The sequence below is a fragment of the Cebus imitator genome, unplaced genomic scaffold (assembly GCF_001604975.1).
Source record: "Cebus imitator isolate Cc_AM_T3 unplaced genomic scaffold, Cebus_imitator-1.0 Scaffold50, whole genome shotgun sequence".
Lineage (NCBI taxonomy): Eukaryota > Metazoa > Chordata > Mammalia > Primates > Cebidae > Cebus > Cebus imitator.
Genome location: NW_016107365.1, coordinates 8216360 through 8223325, shown reverse-complemented (window position 1 = coordinate 8223325; position 6966 = coordinate 8216360).

Sequence of the window (6966 nt, the reverse complement as noted above, 5' to 3'; positions counted from 1 at the left end):
AGGGAGGGATAACGTGGGGAGAAATACCAGATATAGGTGATGCGGGGAGGAAGCAAGCAAACCATGTATGTACCTATGCAACAATCCTGCATGATCTGCACATGTAACCCAGAACCTAAAGTACAATTTAAAAAATCATAGAAAATAAAATAAAAGGCAATCTGCCCTCATAAACTTGCAACCAGGTACTCCTCCTTCCTCGTGCATCTGCCTCACTTGCTTTTTTGGCACAGTCAGCAGACCATTGTGGTATTTCAGGCCCACCACATCTTACAGCATGAATGTGAAAAGTTTAAAAGAACAGTAACCCTGAGGCTATTTGCAAAGTGTTCATTCTGTAAGTACAAAGTTTAAGTGAGTTTGAATGTCAGCTTATCTCAGATTCCCATTTGTAGTTCATTTAAATGATGCATACACTTCATTTATCGCTCTAATCTGCAGGCAGAACTCTGGATCTGCCTGGACATTTCTGGCCCGTTTCCAAGCTTCCACATTCCCAGTGATCACCTCCTCGTATCTCTTCACTGTGATCCAAGGTTCTTCTCTGCTTGCCAAACTGCATAATATGTGGAGAGATTGGTGGTGCTAGGGGTTTTGTTTTTGGCTACTTCCTTACTTTCAAAAAAAAAAAAAAAAAAGACATAGAGCAAGCAAGCTATGCAGTACTCTCGGGCAGTAGGTAATGAAATCCATCCACCCTTTTAAAAATCAAACGCTCAGTGAGTGCCTACTGTGAGCCAGGCACTGTGCTTGATCCTGGGGATGCAGCGATAACAGTCACAGAAATGATGACAATCGCAGCTGCTCTAGAGGTGCTCACAGTCTAGCAAAGGTGTCATAAAACATGAGAGTGAGTTATAGAGCTAAGATGTAGCCTTTGGAGGTTCAGTTTAACAGTCTCAAAGAAGAGGTTTACATTATTCAGAGATTTACATAGACAACATTTTATTACATCCTTCTGAGGGTCATTTTAACCTCACTGTTAAATTTAAGGCTATTTCCCGTTGTTCTCAGTGATGATGAAGGCTGTTTGCTCAGCGTCCTCCTGATGAGAACTCTGCATCTATTCCCGTAGACAGCCATTGAGCTGCCATTTCTACTGTTCTATGAACCCACTTACATCTTGAAGGTCTCGTTCTTCCGGAGGTCTTGTAGAGCCAGTAGACATTGCTAAGCATATCACTTGTCCGAAGGGTCTTCCTTGATTCTAGAGAGAATAGAGCAGTACCATACATTCTGAATAATAGTGGGAAGGGCTTGAAAAAGAGATTTTTAATTTTCGGGGAGGAAAGATTATGTTGTGTAAATAAAATATGTATGTATTTTCTTTTGGATAATGCATTTGCTCATTTGGGCTACTAGGTTCAAGGAGGAAAGAGGCCCTAAGTAATATGTTTTTCATCAGTAACTTTTTTTTTAACTGAGACTTTTTTTTTAACTCTTATTCTGTTGGCCAGGGTGGAGGGCAGTGGTGCAATCATAGCTCACTATAACTTTGAACTCCTGGGTTCAAGCACTTCTTCTGCCTCAGCCTCCTAAGTACATAAGGCTACAGGCATGCATCACCACTCCCAGCTAATTTTTACAATTTTGTAGAGACAGGGGTCTTGTAAAGGCAGGGGTCTTGCTACATTGCCCAGGCTTGTCCCAAACTCCTGGCCTCAAGCAATCCTGTAACCCTGCTTTGGCCTTCAAAAGTGCTGGGACAGGTATGAGCCACCAGTCCTGGTCCATCAGCAAATTCTGGAGCCCAAATTGTGCTATGTTTTGAGCTGTAACCAAAAAAGGTTAATATCTGACTCTATACAAATGAAATGTGTCATTATTTAAAGCAGTGCTGTTGTTACTAATGGCTGTTGTTTAGAGCGATGGCTGACTCTGAATGTTAAGCATCTATTAGGACCTGAAATCTGGCTGGGTGCAGTGGCTCACGCCTGTAATCTCAGCACTTTGGGAGGCCGAGGCGGGGAGATCACAAGGTCAAGGTTGAGACCATCCTAGCCAGTTTGGTGAAACCCCATCTCTACTAAAAAATACAAAAAATAGCTGGGTGTGGTGGTGCTCACTACAGCCTCTGCCTCCCAGCTATAGCCCTAACTACTCAGGAGGCTGAGGCAGGAGAATCACTTGAACCCAGGAGGCAGAGATTGCAGTGAGTTGAGATCACGCCACTGCACTCCAACCTGAGCAACAGAGAGAGACTCCATATCAAAGAAAAAGAAGAAGAAAAGAAAAAGAAATAAAGGACCTGGAATCCTGCAATGTCCTATCTTACCTCCCATGATCTAGTTGAATGCTTTCATACCATTGCTTCTTTTTCTTTTACTTTCTTCTTTTTCTTTCTTTTCTTTTTTTTTTTGAGACAAGGTCTTGCTCTGTTGCCCAGGCTGGGGTATGGTGGTGTCATCATGGCTCACTATAGCCTTGACCTCCTGGGCTTGGGCAGTCCTCTCACTTCAGCCTCCCAAGTAGCTGGGACTACAGGCATATGCCACCATGCCCAGCTAATTTTTGTGTTTTTTGTAGAAAGGGGGTTTTACCATGTTGTCCAGGCTGATCTTGAACTGGGAGCTGAAGCAATCCGCTCAGCTTGGCCTCTCAAAATGCTGGGATTACAAGCATGAGCCCCTGTGCCATTACTTCTTGAAGAAGCTTACTGATACACACAATAAGCCTAGTTCTTCTACCTTTTGACAGCTTTCAAATTTTTGAAGGCAGCTGCTCTGCCATTAAAAATTCCCTGTTTCCTCAAGAGTTCCTTATATGAGATCCTGGCTGCCTCCTTCCCAATCCGATTGGACAGTAAGTCCGACATTTCTTCCTTTGCTGTATCTCATATACTGGTCCCTTCTTTCTTTCTGTTCCAGCAGCTTTACCTGCAATTCTATGAAAATGAACTATGTCACCATAGACATGATAAAATGGTGACAACCTTGGGAAGTGTAACATCAGACTGATGTTTGTGATTGTCTTTCGCAGGACATGGGGACAAAACAGTGAGTATAATCACTGCCACTCATTCTGGGGCAGGATTCAATGGGAACTTCTAGCATTTAGTTTTAATTTTCCCTGCAATTTACAAAAGAGGCTGGAACTTTTGGATACAGGAAAGCAGTATATCTCCTCCAAGTGTAAGGAAAGAGCTAATTCTAGGTGGAGCAAGTGCCTGTTACAGAAACACTTTCGTATTCCTTAGATCTTTTCCCCTCCTCAAAAACCAATGAGGCCAGGCGCAGTGGCGCACCCATGTAACCCCAGCACTTTGGGAGGCCAAGGCAGGAGTTTGAGACCAGCCTGGGCAACATGGTGAAACCCTGTCTCTATAAAAATACAAAAAATTTAGCCAGGGATGGTGGTGCATGTTTGTAGTTCCAGGTATTCTGGAGGCTGAGGTAGGAGGATCACCTGAGCCCAGGGAGACTGAGGCTGCATGAAGCTGAGATCACACCACTGCACTCCAGCCTGGGAGATAGCGTAAGACCCTGTCTCAAAAAGAAGAAAACAAAAAACAAAAAACCAACCATTAATGGCTCTACTTTGCATAAAGTAGAGAATCCAAACTTCTGAGCTGCCTTTCAAGCACTAACTAATATGCCAGCCAAGCTAGTTTTTTCTTGCCCATCCTCCCCCATATAAATAAGCGTTGTACTTTCCTGCCTTTCTTCTTTGGATAAACCCGTTTCCACCATCAGAAACATCTTCCTTCCTACCCAAAACCAACAGTTGTCAACATTGACTACCTAACTCAGTTATCTGTTGAACTTAAAAATGAAGATGTAGAAGAAGAAAGGGGAAGAGAAGGAGGAGGGGGAGAATAAGGAGGATACAGAGAAGGAGGAGCAGGAAGAGTAGGAAGTGGAAGAAGAGGACGGGGGTGGGGGAAGGATAAGCAGCAGCTAGGTATCACATTTCTAGGGGTATGACCCCAGCATATATATTTCTTTAAAAATGGGTTGAGAACCTAAAATAAAATGCAATAAAATAGAACAAAATAGGTTGAGAACCACTGTCCTGCCTTTAATGGTCAATTCAAACCCCTGCCTTGTCTGGGCAGCCTTCCCTGAGCCGCCAGTGAATAATAGTCCTTCCTGGTTGCCATTATTTGTGCACTCAGTGGCACCTAATTTATAGCCTAGATGGCTCTGAGTCAGCTCAGAAGCTGTTTAATGACAAAGTCAAGTCTTTTTTTTTTTTTTTTTTTTTTTTGAGGCAGACTCTCACTCTGTCACCCAGGCTGGAGTGCACTGGTACCATCTCAGCTCACTGTAGCCTCCGCCTCCTGGGTTTAAGCAATTCTCCTGCCTCAGCCTCCCAAGTAACTAGGACTACAGGCATGTGCCACCACACCTGGCTAATTTTTTTTTTATTTTTAGTAGAGACGGGGTTTCTCCACGTTGGCCAGGCTGGCCTCAAACTCCTGACCTCAGGTGATCCTCCCATCTCAGCCTCCCAAAGTGCTTGGGATTGCAGGTGTGAGCCACTGTGCCTGGCCCAAGCCAAGTCTTATAACCTGCCATTCTTGGTCCCCTGGTACAGTATTGCATCCATAGAAATCTTCACAAATATTGGCCATGTGCAGTGGCTCATGCCTATAATCTCAGCACTTTGAGAACCTGAGGAAAGAGGATTGCTTGAGTCCAGGAGTTTGAGGCCAGCCTGGGCAACACAGCAAGACCCCATCTCTACAGAAAATTTTAAAATTAGCCAGGTGTGGTTATGTGCATCTGCAGCCCCAGATCCTTGGGAGGCTAAGGCTAGAGAATTAGTTGAGCCTGGGAGGTCAAAGCTGCAGTAAGCTGTCATTGCACCACTGCACTCTAGCCTGGGCAATGAAGTGAGACCTCATCTTCAAAAGAAAAGAAAAGAAATCTTCATAATGATTTACCAGTTATTGGCTCCAGGCTGCAGGGGCAGGTGTAACCAAAAATGAATGTGGAGCATGTAATGGAGGAAAACCAATCTGGGATTTGCAAGACAGGACATAAGCACAGCAGCGAATTCTCTAACACCATAGCATCCACAAGCAAACACAAGCTGCACGAGAGCCAGGCAGAACTGCAGAGGAGCCCACTGAGTCCAGATGCTGAGAGCAGAGTCCTTAGAAGTAAGGAGAGGTGGAGCCAAAGTCTGCGACAATGCAGAGGGGCTGTGAGTCACATTTCAGGGAGTCGAAGACATAGCTTTTATCTGAGGAGAGAGGCTGCTTTCCAGCCTAAGCAGATAACTTGGGTCCAAGAGTATTGAAGGAGAGCTCCCAGACTTGGACAGAGTGCCAGAAATGAGGTGAAACCCAGGAAAGGAGCTGCCCCAAGATAGAGTTGAGTGAGGCATAAAGAGATCGGAGGGGAAGGAAGCAGGCCTGCCTCACAGGACAGATGAGCTTCTTGAGTCATGTTTCCATGGTTCTTGAGTTATTTGAGTACCAGACTTACACATCAACTGACTTCCTTTATTCTGTCTTCTCATTCCCAAGGCACTCAGGCACTTTACAACAGCTGAGCTGGCTGAGCAACTTACTATGCTTCAGGGAAAGGGCAGGAGTGAGGCCGACTGCCAGGCACCCTGGCCAGCCAGGTGGGAGTCTCCCAGGAAGACTCTGCAAAGGAGCCTTCTGTTGGGAACTACCCGGGGTGCCTGTTTCATACAAACCTTTCCATTTCTGTGATTTCACAAGTGATAAATATATTTTTTGTAAACAGAGGAACCAGATCTTTCTGGTAAAACATTCATTGAAACATTCCCACCCTACCACAGCAGGAAAAGTCCTCTAGCCAGAACATGGATTAGAAATGAATTAGGAAAGCTCAGTCAGGTGGTCCCTCCAGCCTTGATGGGCCTTGGGGTAATGGGGATCCTTGGGGCCTCTCCACTTAGCAGCCCCTGGGCCCCAGCAGGGAAACATCCAAATGCCAGAACTTGTGCCTCCCTTCCTGCCTGGAAAATCCTTCATCCCCAAACCTCTCCCTTTAATTCGCCAAACACCTGCTCTGTGATGTGGAGTGTGGTGGGCTTGTGAAAGAAGCCTGAGATGTAACTATTTCCTGTGCGCCCACTGTGAGCAGGCTTTGTAGCTGCTTTGCACAGAGCTCATTCCAATGCCAATTCTTACAGCACTCCTGTAAGACAGGTCTTACAATACCAATTTGGGGAGAAAATGGAAGTACTGAAGGTTACACAAGGTACTCACTGACATTCAGGGAAAAGTGGAAAGAGGAGCTTCCAACCCAGGGCTGCCTGATTCTCGTTAACAGCCAGCATTTGTTACATGCCAAGCACTGTGAATAGACACTCTACACGCATCCACTCAGCCACCCAACAAGGTAGGAACAACCATCACTTTCCTCCTTTCACTGATGAGGAAACTGAGGTGCAAAGAGATTAGGTACCTTGTCTGCGGTCCGAGTATTACACAGTATGGATGGATCTAAACCCACAGAAGTGGTCTCCATGTTTCTCCACAGTGAGTCTGGTTCATCTTACTCTACTTGGCTGGCCTGGCCTTCCTTCCCAGGCTGGCTGCAAAAGGCACCATTAAACAACATCACAGGACATGTAGTGTGATGATAGAAGATTGAGGTTTTAAATTTTAATTTATTATTATTATTATTATTATTATTATTTTTGAGATAGAGTCTCACTCTGTCACCCAGGCTGGAGTGCTGTGGTGTCATCTTGGCTCACTGCAACCTCTGTCTCCCAGGTCAAGCTATTCTCCTGCTTCAGCCTCCCAAGTAGCTGTGATTACAGGCGTGTACCGCCATCCCTGGCTAATTTTGGTGTTTTTAGTAGAAACAGCGTTTTACCATGTTGGCCAGTGTGGCCTCACATTCCTGACCTCAGGTGATCCACCCACCTCGATTGGGCCTCCCAAAGTGCTGGGATTACAGGTGTGAGCCACCATGCCTGGCCCCATTGAGGTGTTTTTAAATGATTTTTGAAATTTGGGGGTCCTAACAGACATGTTTG